Source organism: Rhyacophila brunnea, unplaced genomic scaffold (genome assembly GCF_057557595.1).
Source record: "Rhyacophila brunnea isolate RB1 unplaced genomic scaffold, BYU_Rbru_1.0 scaffold_13, whole genome shotgun sequence".
NCBI lineage: Eukaryota > Metazoa > Arthropoda > Insecta > Trichoptera > Rhyacophilidae > Rhyacophila > Rhyacophila brunnea.
This window is the reverse complement of record NW_028232785.1, coordinates 28438092-28453045: the sequence shown is the minus strand read 5'-3', so window position 1 is coordinate 28453045 and position 14954 is coordinate 28438092.

The window sequence follows — 14954 nt, the reverse complement described above, 5'->3', positions numbered from 1 at the left end:
GCTGCGTGCGTGGCAGGGGAAATGGACCACTTCTTCCAACGGCAGACAAACGCATTTGATTTTTCCTAATATAAAGTGGCGCATGGAGATAGCCAGATTGACTTTTCAGTTCTTAACCGGACACAGTGGTTTTGCTTCCAAGTCAGTTTGGCCTAATAGAATCTCCGACTTGCTTATGTGGCGAATTGCAGGATGCCGATCACATCCTCTGGGAGTGTCCCCATATTATGTCGGTTGAAAGGGAAGAGCTTCTCAAGTCGGTCCGACCCTCAGTTGAACCGGTCGGCCATTGCGACTTGGTAGGGTAAGCCGCCCAGTGAATGAACAAAACTCTATTATTTTAAAATCATAAGAATTAAGTGATACGGTGATTGGGTGATCTGGAGTAGGGATTTTTTTATACGTTGACAATACTTATATTCTTATGAAAACAACTACAGAAACCCCCTTCTGCCTCAGTAGCCAAGGAGGTGGGCTGATATTCGGCTGACTTTTTTGTTCATGAAGTTTTGTTCCTAGCTGTACTAAAGAGTGTGCGTGGTCCGAAATTTTAATTGTGACTTTTCTACCCACTTCCCTGCATTACCCAATTATTGACTTTGCTGAAGTAACTGAAGATTATAAAGGTGAGATATCGTTTTATTCGTATGTTTTTTGTGCCGTAACGTTAAATATCAGTGTTCATTAAGTGGTCTTTCTAATGGAGGTTAATTCAATTAATAAACGGTGTGTTTATTCTTTAGATTAGTTATAATATATTTTTTTATTATTATACCCTTTAATGATTATAATATATAGCTGTAATGTCGATATTTATGTATGTAAATGTATTGAAAAGCTTATAGCTAGTATTTGAACACTTTTTTTAACACTACGGTACCAATTAATAAACCAGCATTTTTAATCTTATGAATGGACCAAAGAATTTAATAATGTATTATGGTTGACAAGTAGACCTTAACTATTTTATCTATGATTACTTCTCAAAAAGGAATATTAACAGTACAATAACATTTTTGTGATGTGGCGCAGATAAATGAGCAACTTTAATGTTTAACAAAATTTCGAAATTTTCGTATTTTTTCAGAAAAATCATATTCAATGTCATAAAATTAGTAATAACATAGCTATACACAATTAATTGTACTGACATTTATGGTTGTAGTTGTTGAATAATAAATGCTTAAGGCCATTGGACCCGTTTTTTCCTGTCTTCTCGGAATCGCGGAAATGATAAGCATGTTTAAAACGAATTGATACACAATAAACTCTTTATTTATTTAAAATCTAATAAATAGTATTCAACTAAAACGTTCTGTCATTAAAATTTTTCGAATCGCTTTACTTTTTAAAATAAATGACAAATAGTAAGTCCTGTTTTCGAAATTGGTCAAAACGACTGTCACGCCACAATGAATGTTGAACTTAATAATAGTTTTGCAGGTATATATTGTATGAGAGAAATGGGTAAAACAATACATTTCATTGATTAACTCACGTACTTTTTTTAATTTCAGAAAAATAAAGATTTTAAAGCCATTTTAGTTTGAGTATACATCAGCCAATTTTGAATGATTTTTTCTCACAAAATAATATATACTGCACAATAAAAATATTTTTTTATTATAATATAACATTTCCGTAATACTATAAATAATAATTTATAATAAAAAAATAAATAAAACCCCATAAATTCGGTACAATTAGTGACGCTATATTACCAAAACACGTCGTACATTTTCATGTATTTATCCTGTTTTCAGACAATTTAGAAATATAATTATTTTGCAAAATTAACAAAAAGAGACCATTTGATCGATTAATCCATACAGTTTTTCTAATTTCTTATTTCTAACGTTAGTACATGGTTAGTACGATCTGGAATTTCAACGGGTAAGGACGTCTTTTTTTCCCAAAATTTAGTCCGAAGCAATATTATTTGACTCATGGAAAAATGACCTCTACTCTCTTTGCAGTAACAATCAAATTGGCAAGTCGCAATTATTTGTATCGTTCTATTCCGAACACAGGACGCATGCCAGGTGCTATAATTTGTGTTGACTAAAATATCAAACATCATATAGTACCACTGAATGTCAAACTGAAGAAAATGTAGTTTTATTATATTTATTATATTATTTATTATCTTGTAATTGAAATGGTTGCAGCATGTGAGATATTGTAAGATAATTGAATCTAAATACCACGATGGCTACAAGGAAGTACTGAAGGTATTCGTTCGGTGACCCATTTATAAAAAAAAAATATTTTGGTCTTGAGCAGTTTAGATAAAATATAGGTGGACTTTAATTGTTTTGATAAATATGTACCTACTTGGTTAGGCTTTAAGCGATTTGAAAAACTTTGCATGTACTTAATACAGTTTTTATGTACCTGGGTGGCCATGTTTTGTTATTTTCAAAGGGACGTACGTATCCAGGAGTATGTTTATTGGCATTATCAAAATGCGTTTTCCGCTGTATCCGCTTTAACCGAACAGTACCGAAAATTTAAAGTAAAATACGTTTTCAAATGCTGTCATCGTAATGGCCACTGAAACATGTGTCACAATTTTATTAATCGTTAAAATAATAACAAAAAAAGTCTTTTGGGCCACAAAATCACGTATATGTTTTATGATATATGTATTTTTCAGATGGTTTGTGGTAAAATCTTTTTTTTCATACTGCCACAATTCAACTATTCATAATTAATTGTTTGTTAAATTTTTCATAGTGATCTTTGACTTAATAGGTAGGTGATAAAGTTTTTACCTTACTTTATTGTATTAATTTATTGTTAAGTGAGAATTAGCTGCTTTCGTTGTCAGTGTGTATTTGATGAGTGCGCATAGTGCCTGACGATGTCGAAAGGCGAAACCAGGATCGCATAAAACGACTCAAATGAAATAGTACAAAACTTAACTCCATTAGAATTTAATATATTTAATGCCGAGTTGAATTGAATGGAATCACCTTAGGCATTTATTAGTAATTATTTAACACAAGTAAAAAATATAATGAGGTAAGAACCTAGTTCATTGAATAATAAAAACAATATTACTCTTTACATCACAGCTGACAAGATTTATATGAATTGTATATTGCCTGAACTCGTTGATCCTAGACTAACACGGTTGATGGATATAAGAAACCCTCAATATAATAATTATATTAGATGCTATCAATAGAGAAGAAAAAAAAAATAATAATTTATAATAGTTATTCTAATACATTACATACCGTTAAGCCTGTACACTAATTAAAGAACCAATTATTAATTTTCTATACACTAATGTTCCGAAATCCTCCGCGGCGACCAAAACGTACTGCCGTCAAATACACGTTATTATAATAATGGTTTCTTAAATCTTGATTGTTGCGTACTAAATTTAAAAAAAATTGTGCCTCGACAAATATTCATTGAATTGCTTTCTTTTATGAGTCATGTTTTTATAATTCAATAAAAACGCAATAATAACAGACATCTTTTATGCCATCTTGTGAATGTTTTAAACTTATAATTTGTAATGTTAGCTCATGAAAAAATGAATAACTTTTGTATTCATACACACCGATATATATAAATAATATACCAATTTGAAACACCTCAGAAACATACATAAGTATTAGATTTTTTTTTGAAAAATATTTGGACTGAATTTGAACCTACAATATGATAGGTTCAAGAAAAGGTGTCACTTCACAAATTCAGCATATCAATAATATGAGGTTTTTATTTGGAGGTCTACTATTTTTATTATTATAATTTACAACAAATTTATAACAAAAATGTTTATAAAATATGTTAGAAAAAAAAATATTATTAATTCAACACTTTTAAAACCTCTGATTTCGTATCTACTCCCGGAGATGCCGAGCGAAGCGATTTTTGTTTTTTTACTTTGATATGTGCTGAAGCTTATGGCTAATTGTTGAGGCGCTTAGTCAAATTTGATTCTTACGAATGAACCCATAGGCCTTAATATGTTTAATATGCTTAGTTTATTTACTGGTTTTTCTCAGGTTCATACTTTAGATTCCGTGTTCAATTACTGGGCTTTTCTTTGTTAATTTATATATTATTTTTTTATTAAACAGATATGGGTTGCAAATTATATCTATTAAATTCATTTAAATCTTCATAAGTTATAGATGAGTACAATATTTTTTAAAAGAACTATAAGAATACCTATGCTTTTTTAGAAATTTTACAATTATCCAAAGTCCTTAAGTGTGCATTCACTGGGCGGCTTACCCTACACGAATTTATCGGTTCATGCATGCATATTTTCATAAAAACCCACAAAAAATATGGTGACACGTAAATTACGATTATTTTAGTTTTATGTTATACCTAAATATATTATTGTTTTTGATGTGCTCATAATATGATATAATATAATTTGGTACCTATACTTTCTGTTTATTGTTGTTTTATTCGTACTTCATCCTGTCATTGATTACCCAGTGTTGGGATATAGTGCAAGAACAAGGTAGTCCGACATAGCTAGGTCCATACCTACGAATCGCGACATGTGAAACAAGTTGCGCGTAGATCTCTTTTGTAGCATCGCTGTGGGGAAGGGAGGGTCGTCCATTGGTCGTCGGTCAGCCGGGTGGCGACGGAACTCATGAGATATTATAGCAACGGGTTTGTTTCTAATGTTTTTATATACCTATATTCAATATTGAAAAAAAAATGTTAATGTAGTTGGCAGCCCTGTTATATTATGGGGTTTGGATAATAAAATAGGTTTCACTTTATAATATTATTCTTTTATTATAATCGATTTTTTAAAATTATCATAATCACATAACACTGTTATTAAAATTTGATTATCATATTAATAAAATTTATTGGCTCCACAATCCTTTGTTGATCTTGTCCGCCCCACAAACAGGTATCATAACATTACTTTTTACGAGAAATGGATGTAAACCACTTGCTCAACCTATTTGGTCTATGCTCTGGATTTAAACAGACAGATTTGAACAAACCGACAGAAAACAGACAGTTGTTATTATTGTACAGAGTCCAAAAAGAGTGCCGATTTCAGTGACATCCCTAGACAAAATACCGCTCCATTTTTTATCATCATTTCATGACTTCAATACCTACTGATACCGCCTAAAGCGTGGCATCCTCAGAAGATCCAAGGCCATGACGAGGCCTGAATAATCATTGGGCAGATTCATGCAGACATGAGCCGATCAACTGCGAAAGAGACATTTCTAGCTTATAAGCTTAGATGTACGACAAATTATTGTCACCCTTTTGCAACATCAACAAAATTTAATAGAATCATTCTAGCCCTTAAGGCGATGTCTTTGGCCTAAATTACACATATAATGTGACTTTCACGCCATCTATTTATATTTACAGGCATCTACCATGAATTTCTAAAAATCTGTTACTAAAAACTTTGGTCGATTCCAACCAGATGGCAGTAAGTTACCATAATAAGTTGCAAGTATTGCCAGATGAAAAAAATCGCTAGACAAAAATTCATTTACATATTATAAGAATATAATATATTCTACTTACTATAATATTATTATATATATATACTTATTCAAATAATTATTAATTTTTTTAAATAAGTACAATATTTTATTATATCGTATTGACATTTTTATGATAGTATATTATAATATATTGTAGGTATATAATTTGATCAAATTCAATTACACAAAAAACGTTGTTTATGGAATTACCTTCACTTATTATAATATAAAAAAGTTCTACTAGTTATTTTGTAATATGTGACAATCTAATTCACTGTGAATTGACACATATAATTTTAAATCGTCTGCCAAGAGTAAAAACTGGATTCCATTGATAACATTGACAATGTCACAAGATTTGATATAATACACGTGATATGATATAAGAAAATAAAATCGCTAAGACACTTCGCTTTCTTCCATTTTTTGTGATGCAAGTGCTTTAATCGTATGTCCAATCACGAGAGTCCTTTTTGCTGGACGGCGTGGGTACGGGGAATTTGAAAAAGAAAGTTAGTAAGCGTCCTTTGTAAACCGTGTACGGACCTGTGTAACTAATTGTAAAAACAAAATATGTAATGGACTATAAAGTAACGTTGTCCAACCAAATATTAAAATATATAACGCTAAGACCGCACGAGAAAGACTTAGTGTTTTATTTAATTTTACCAACATATATAAATCCTTTTTTTATCTTTTTTTTGTGAATCCGGGGTTCGATGGACACCTGAGCTAGCCGCTGGAACCCCGGGTATCTCAATTTCTTATCTCTGAAAACTGCTTGAGATTCATACAGGATAAGAAATGAGATGAATACAAATTGAAATCACCAATGATGGTTATACAATTATCAACTGGCAAGTTTTCAAAGTATGAAAAGAACGAATTATATGCATCGCGAGACGATCGCGGTGGAAAATACACGTAACAGTGAAAAATGACCCATTTCACCGTAATCGAATAATAACGACGTCAATAGCTGCAGCAAAGTGACAGTCAACAACAGATATACTGTCTGGTCGGTCGGAGCGTACAGCAATGAGAACGCCACCACCTCTCTGCCCAAAATAAAAATTGCATTATAGTGAATTTTTTTTAGCTTTATAAGCTGGCGACCCCACAGAAAACCCGTCGCGTTCCGAGGTTGGGAACCCTTGGTCTAAACAGTCATCTCGCTCGAAAGTTTAGCTTTGCCAAGAAAAGTGCTGTTAAAACATAGCACTTATTGTAACAATTACAACAATTGGATACAAACCTTCCTTAGATAGCAGCGGGAAGCGTCTTGCGTACATAGTCTAAGGAATAGACACGCTGGATCCAAACACATGTTTGTGAAAAATTGTTTAGGTTTAGGAATCAGGTTATAGAAAGTATTGAGAATACTAGACGTGTTGAAAATAAATCTTGGTGAATATCTTCACCTTGGAAGTGAATAGAGGTAATCCACACAAAATTCAAAAACGTTTTTATTTGACCAAACAATTTTTGAAATACTTATTGGTTATAATTATTATTATGGTGAAGAAAAATAACTGATCTTTTTACAGGAACATGATTTCCATCAAATTTGCTAAACAATCTAATACACAAATGACATCCGTGAAGCTCTATTCACTTCCAAGGCGACGATATCAGGAAAACATGTATAATAAATAGTAAAACGCATGCGTAGATTAGAAATGCGTTTTATTATCGCTCAAGTCCGACAATTCTAAGAATATATTTTGGAAGAATTGCCAAAGAAACCAAAATAACCACTAAATAAACTAACTATATATGGTATATAATTATATAAAAAAGTTCCACTAGTTATTTTCATTAAAACATTTTAGAATATAATAAATCATTGGTTACATTGTATAGCATTGTAAATTAATAATAATTATGAGATATCGTTATAAGCATAGAACACGAAAAATCTGAAAACCATCGTGAAAATCCACGAAACAAGCATGGCATGCATAAACAGCTACAAAAGAAGTTGTTTATTCTAATGAAGTATATATAATAAGCAATATTATTGAAGTTAACCCACGAGCCATCACGTGGCCCTACATTGGTTGATGTGAAGCATCTAGTTCAGTTTTAGGCTGGGAATGCCCTAGGAAAAGATACCCAGGACTAAGGTTGCTACGCTCAAAGTGAGCTCTGACTGAGTTTAAAGAAGTTACTTTCTAATGCAAAGTTCCGGGGAGAGAAGAGCGCAAGGAAATTATTAAAATAAAAATAATTCTATTGTATATATGAAAAAATAATGAAGCTAATCATACGAACAGCAAAAATTACGTGTAGAGATCTTCACGCCCGCAGTAAGACGCCGCAAATTTTTTAAATGCAGGATAATTGGCCTTAGTAGCAACCAAGTCGGACGGCCCGATGGGCCCAACAGCTGGTTGGACCGACCTGAGCATCTCCTCCCGTTCGGGAGCACATTCTAAGACATTCCCAGAGGATGTGGTTGGCATCCTGAATTACCCCTCCGCATGGACATGTCGGACGGCTTACAAGTCCAAGCTCAAAGAGCTTGCCAGCTAACCCACCGTGTCCAATCACAAATTGATCGGTGTGATGGTCAGGAGTCAGATATTTGGTTATCTCCAATCGCCATTTAATGTCTGGAAAAAATTAAAATGTGTGCCGGCCCTTGGTTGATTCATTCCACCGTCGCTGCCAGGTCTTCTATGCCGCGTCAAGCGTCAATAGACGTATAGTCAGGTTACTTTTTCAGCAACATGCCGAGGAGGCGGGGCAAGGTGAAAGTCACCAACAACGGCCTCCTCACCTTTGAGGAGCTTCGTTGACGGACCGCTGACCTGTATGTGCAGGTCAAGTGGAAGAATGCGGCCAGGACCGGAAGCGCGTCCGTTGAAGTTGCTCGGTAGGCCTTTGTGATTTCTAAGAGCGCACTACGTAGTCTATCAGTTTTATGGATACGCGAAATTCCATGTCCAAATGTCAAGGAAAACTATGACATATTTATTGCGAGAATTATATCAGAAGTCAACATAAATTACTTTTTTATTTTCTTCGCTTTAGTTTGCAAATTATTTAATATAAACTCAGGTTCGCGAATTCTCATACCCCGTTGGATACGGCTATCAGCTAATTCTGGAAGAAGGCAATCATTATAAAAACTTATCAAACGCGGTAGAACACGTGTCTCAAACTGTGGATCTGGCAAAAGTCGTATGATTTCGATTCCACTGTCGGCATATACAATTAAATCACAGTATTCCTTCTTCGCAATGTACAACTGTCCCTGTATTTGAAACCAATAATTATGTGATTCTTTTAAGTGAAGTACGGAGTTCACAATAGTTAAACATAATATATTGTTTTGTAATGCTGCCTCTAAAATTGGTTTGGAACCGATGGACGGAAGACATTTAACTTCTATCAACCCATTTTCCCCAATTAAACCGTCGGGGCTTGCTCCTAAAAATGGGAATTCCGTTCTTACAAAAAGACCACAAGGCATAACAGTGACTTTGTTTTTTGCTTCATATAAGGCAATAGCAGTGCGTTCATTCTTCCTGCCATACATTATATCCTTTGTCACAATATCACTTGGGAAAAGTATATTTTTAACAGTATTATGCCGTGGTGTCGTATTTCTCATTTTGAAAATATTCCCAAACTTAGATGCTGTCAAACGTTTATGCCTGGCATCAATCCACAAATAATTTTCACTTTGCCCTACTGTCGCCAACTGCAATTGCTTACAATCTGTATCGCAAGAAACCCCAGCCTGTAAAGATTCCATAATTTCTTTCATTTTCTCCTGTAAGTCCAACTGTGGAATATCTGAATCGGCAGCATGCGGGCCATATTCACAGTCAGCTTGGTTGCTTACAGGGACAGTTGGTTTTTTATACCTGGAAGTGAAATCTAAACGTCTCGCCTTAAGACGATTTTGACGATTTAGCCGACTAATAACAACACTTTTAATTATTTGAAGTAATCTGCACGGCACTCAGAGTGTTCGCCAAATACATGATTGGGTCCATTTTTCAAATCCAACTTTAACTGAGTGATATTGCCTTCGCATCGTTTTATAGCGTATCGTGCAGCACTTTTGAGACGTTTAATCTCCTTCCGCAATAAGCTTCGGCTTTTCGTATCGTATTTTACGTTATTAACCATCGTATAAAGTTTGCTAGTGTAGCATTTGACCATGTGATTCGCGCATTCCATTTTTTAAATTTTATACCCAAACGGTGCTCTCTCACGCACCCTAGCAAATACACTTGAATCACCATCCCCTATTAAAAATTTTACCCATACTTGATGTTTGTCAAAAATATAATTTAGTCCCTCAACTACAATGGTTTGCTCCATGCCTGTCGATGGTCCAGAAAAAGATATATTACACTCATGTTTCTTAGCTGGTTTTTTTTCATTGGCTGCGATGGTACAAATGTGGCAATATTTGTTCTTAACACCTAGGTAAAGAAGTTTTCCTGTTCGTTTTCCGATGATGCATGCCACTCCGGATTTGGCAGAAAAACTATGGCCATAACTCCTTCTTGACCAACCTCCGTCAACAATGACCGTTATATAGGGGTGTTTTTCATCAATTTCATTATTTTCTATAGCCAACTGTTTCTCGATCTCTATATCCTTCGACATTTGATCACACAAATGAGTTTTCCATGACTGGCTAACTTTTTTTTCATGCCTTTGGAACGTTCCCGAAGACATGAATGGAATTCCCACAATACCGCATAATTCCTGTGCCTGACTGTAACCAATCCCGATATTTAAAGATCCCCAAACAAATGATGTATTAATCGTAGACGTTTGGGGTTCAGTTAATACTGACGCTGTTTTCTCACAACACCTGCATTCAAAATGCAATGTTGACTTAATACCGTATACGATATACCGTATACCGAATACGTTTTCAATTTTTTCGGCCAACAGCTCTGAATGTCTTCACAACTATCAAGTCTCACACAATAATTGTGCTCATCTGTCAATACTGGAAGATTGTCTGGGTCATCCGAGATGGATACATCACTATTTATCACCGGAATTGGTTCACAAGCAACGGCTGTGTTGGATGATACTAACTTCCGTTTCCTAAAGTATTCATCACGACTTTCCATCAATATTTTGGTAGTTTAAGATAGTTTTGTATTTTTTCTAGTGTAGGACTTATATTTTTTAACACTTACACATGGCACATCCATAATTATTAATAAAATATAGGTACTAGATCAATATGTAACAAAGATTTATATTCACTTATCACACACCTCTGGTATTCACTATTTAATTAAACTACACTGAATATGTGATGTAATTTAAACACTCACAATATAATTTATCACAACAATATCACGTAATTTGCACTGAGTAACATAAATTATATAAAAATGCATAAAACATAAAGAATAACAACACGCCAAACGTCAGTAGCTACAACATAACCTAATAAAATAATTTTGGTTGCAGAAAATCATACAATGTGTGATTTCTTCACCAAAAATCAATCAATAATCACACGACCTACTTAGTAACGAAAATGTTACTGATTAGTTAATTAATTTATAATTAATTATAATTATTACAATTAATTAATAAAAAGATAAAATTGATTGGCGGTTGCCTAAGCGCGCGGTGATTATTGATGGTGCTGCCATAATATGTCAAAATGCGAGATTTGTTTATTTTTATCATAAATAATGGTAAAAAACAGTTGTAATTTAAGCAAATACTAATTGAAAATAATTTTCAGTATCAAATTTTGAATATAGGCAGGTTCCTACGTATATTAAGTAAATATTGTAATTTTAATTTGTTAAGTTATTTTTATTCATATGGCAATTTCGCATAGAAGTTTAACACAAACTGATTTTTGCCAAGATTCAGAGAAAAATAATGTTATTTTGTCTTGTCTATGTGTGAGTTTCATTTTCAACGTCATGTTATGGTTGTGTGTGTATTTTGTATGAAGAAATTTTGTTTCCAAATAATTCCACGACGGCAGCACTATACGGCCAAGCGTCGGCTTAGTGTTGTCAGCATGTTGCCAATTCGAGCAATTATTATGGTTTCGATTTCTATCGATTCGTTAATATACAAAAATACAAGATTAAATTTAAATAACTGCCGTAAAAATTAATAAATAATATTTTTAATAGAAACGCAAGGCGTTATTCGCGATAAATTGCGTGTAAGCCGAGATATTTCGATTTTAATTGCGTGCTTTCTAACCTCTAAATCGATGTTTTTTAAATTTGAAAAAAAAGATATAAGGATATAATAAATTCCAATTTACGTTTAGCGTTTCGCTAGGTAATAGATTTAGGTATATTTTTATCGTAATTTTGATAATAAATCTTATGTCATTCATTCTTACCACCCGATAGAAATGTACCGAATTTGACACGTATTTTTGGTATATAGAACTCCACGATACATCTTAATTTTTTATTTTATTTTTCTCATTACTTTTGAATATATATCTACCGATTAATAAACTTTTCTAGCTATTTTTCGATAACAACTTTACCTAGAGACATCACCTTAATGCATATAAAATCCTGCATTTTTTATACCTTCATTAATTCTAAAAACAAGCCAAGTAAATCCTAGCATTACACTCATTCTCCTTAACTCTAAAGCTTTATTAAATTCATACTTAATATATATCATAAAAGCATTTATATTAAATTCATTTGCATAATAATTGCCATAGCAGCATTGTTAAAGTAAAGTCAATGCATAATAATTAAATATAAATAATTCATTCATCTCAAGCCATACAATATACCTAATCGTATCAATTAGTCTAGTTTCACTCAAAACTGTTTCATATTATTTTGTAAAAATATGTCTGATCGAATTTGCCCAGCAATAATTATTCCCCAGCCGCCGAAAATTCAAAAAAATACGCACGCATCTTCCAAAATGCCGACGATGTACTTAGCAAAGAAATATTTTAAAATTATACCTACTAGGTACCTAGTAAGTAATAATTTTTAATAATGCTAACAGACGCGCAGCGAAGGGTCTACTTCGGCTTCGAAACCCAGGTACTCGTACCTAACCACCTACAAGCTTTGGGTATGTTGCGAAGCGTGCCTTTTTGTCATTTTTCAGTGAAGGAATTTGTAGTAGGTATTATTTTTATCTTGCCTGGAGCTGACCTGTGTCCCAAAATGTTGAGTCATTCGGTTTTCGTACTCTCGAGCGAGACGTCGGCCGCGTCCAGCGTCGACGTCTCTGCCAATAAAATTTATTATTTTTTATAAATATTCTTGTTAAATGTACATATACGCTGTAACTTGCTGTAATCAATGTATTCTTGTCTAATAAAATACGCCGTTATTCTTGAAATCCTTGTTGTCACGTCTCAACAAGCATGTCCCCGAAAGAAAAAGAAGACGCAATATAACCCATGTCGATGTTGCAGATCACAAACCTTCTATGTCAAATTTTACGATTTTGACTTTATGGTATCAAAAAATCGACAACAATTTAACGGATTGGTAAAGCTCCTATGTCAAAGAGAAATATAGCCCAGTTAATTGATATTTTAATTAAAACTCCTATGTCATATTAATCGTATTATGTTGCACAAACCTCCCTCGCGACGTGAGTTAGGAGTTTTGTGAATACATTCTAACGCAGCGATGTGAGGTTGCTGCACATTGTTTCTATATCAGTTCATTGTATGAAGCTATCAGTGAAGTTTTACATGCAAAACTGTATACAAAAAGTACCTATTTTATTAGAGGTAAAAGGGTTTTAGGTCTACGTTTTTGATAACTTTAACCCAAATTATGAGTTCCAGAAGTAGAAAGATCATGCAATTAACATTGAAACCAAAGAGATTGAAGACTGTCGGAGGAGTCCAATCTCTTTGATTGAAACTAAATAAAAATCAAGAATTGTCGGTATGTATAAACCTATACTTTTAGATTATGTTCAAGATAATGGAAATATTCTAGCGACTGAGATAATAGAAAGGTATATCAATGATATAAAAAGAAACAAAAGCAAAGTGCATGGAAACGAAATATATCTGCAAATAATAGAATGAAAGAACAGGAATACCAGGGCCGAGTTAAAAGACAATATCAGTAAAAAACATTATGTAAAAATAAAAACAAACGAAAGCTTGGTCCACGTTGCATCTCACAAGCATGTGTCTCATCTGGAAAGCGGTTTTTCTCACAGATATATCAAGAAACCCGGGCACTTCAGCCACTTTTGGTTGAATATGTAATGGCCACAGAGAAAATCATACGTTTCTTTACTAAGATTGTATAGACCCCAATCAGAAGCTATATAAGAACTCTGGAGGTAGGTAGAAGGGAGTATATCTATCATTACCATTTAAAGATGAACGAGGAAAGAAAATAAGTTTGCCGATAAATGTTCTGTAATACTTTCGCCATATGAGATTAGAGTGCTAGAAATCAAAACCAGCATTGCAAGGACAATGGGCGAAATGTTCATACTTCGAAAAAATATGCTGAAGAATTTATCGATTCACTACCACGAATGAAGTCACATTAATGCCATAGAGATCCATTAAGACTTTTTCTTGAACCGGTGTTTCGTAAGAAAATGGGCCTTTGTCGAGTTTACAAAGATAGATGTAATGAAACATCAAATAAGGCATTGTCATAGTTTACATTTGATGATGTTCACTTATAAGAAGACTTACAAGCTCCGACATTAACATCTCTTGATTAATCACCTCACAAACCTCATACAAAATTAGAAACCGGTCTATTAAAATATTGAGCAATGGATGCGTGTGTCAAAATAAGGACAATATTCTTGAAAATTTAATGCACTCCTCGAATTGGCAGTAAAATATCAATTCGAGATTAGGTAGGCACTTTCTCAAAAATATTTGGAGTTGGGCACAAGTAAATGGAGAAAGATTCTGTACATGCTGCAATCGAAAGAAAATTGAAAAACAAGGAAATTCATCTGCCATCTGATTATGCAGTGGCTACATGAAAAGCCATAAATATGTCATTTCCTTATAGAGCGGACTATGCAACTCGTGATGTTTTACTTAACTATAATGTACTAGTGACTTCGGTACACGTTAGTAAGATCCAGAAGCAAAATAGGGGATCCAATATTGTTAACGATGTGTGTCACTTGGCTTACCTTCCAAATGGAAAAATCTAGTACAGAATTAATTTTAGTCATGATCTTAAAGAGATACAGAGACGACCGAAGATCATAACAGTTCCAATTGTTTATCCAAGATTGCACGGATCAAGAAGAAATATCGGCCAACAAGTTGAAACACCTGCAGAAACTAAAATGTCTGATTCCAAGAGACTATTTACGACATTTATAATTTAAATAATTATATAATGTATATTATGTTACAATTTTAAAAAATCTTCATACATAACTATGTTGGGTTTGATTCCATTGGTTATTTATAAACATGTACATTAGTTAAATATT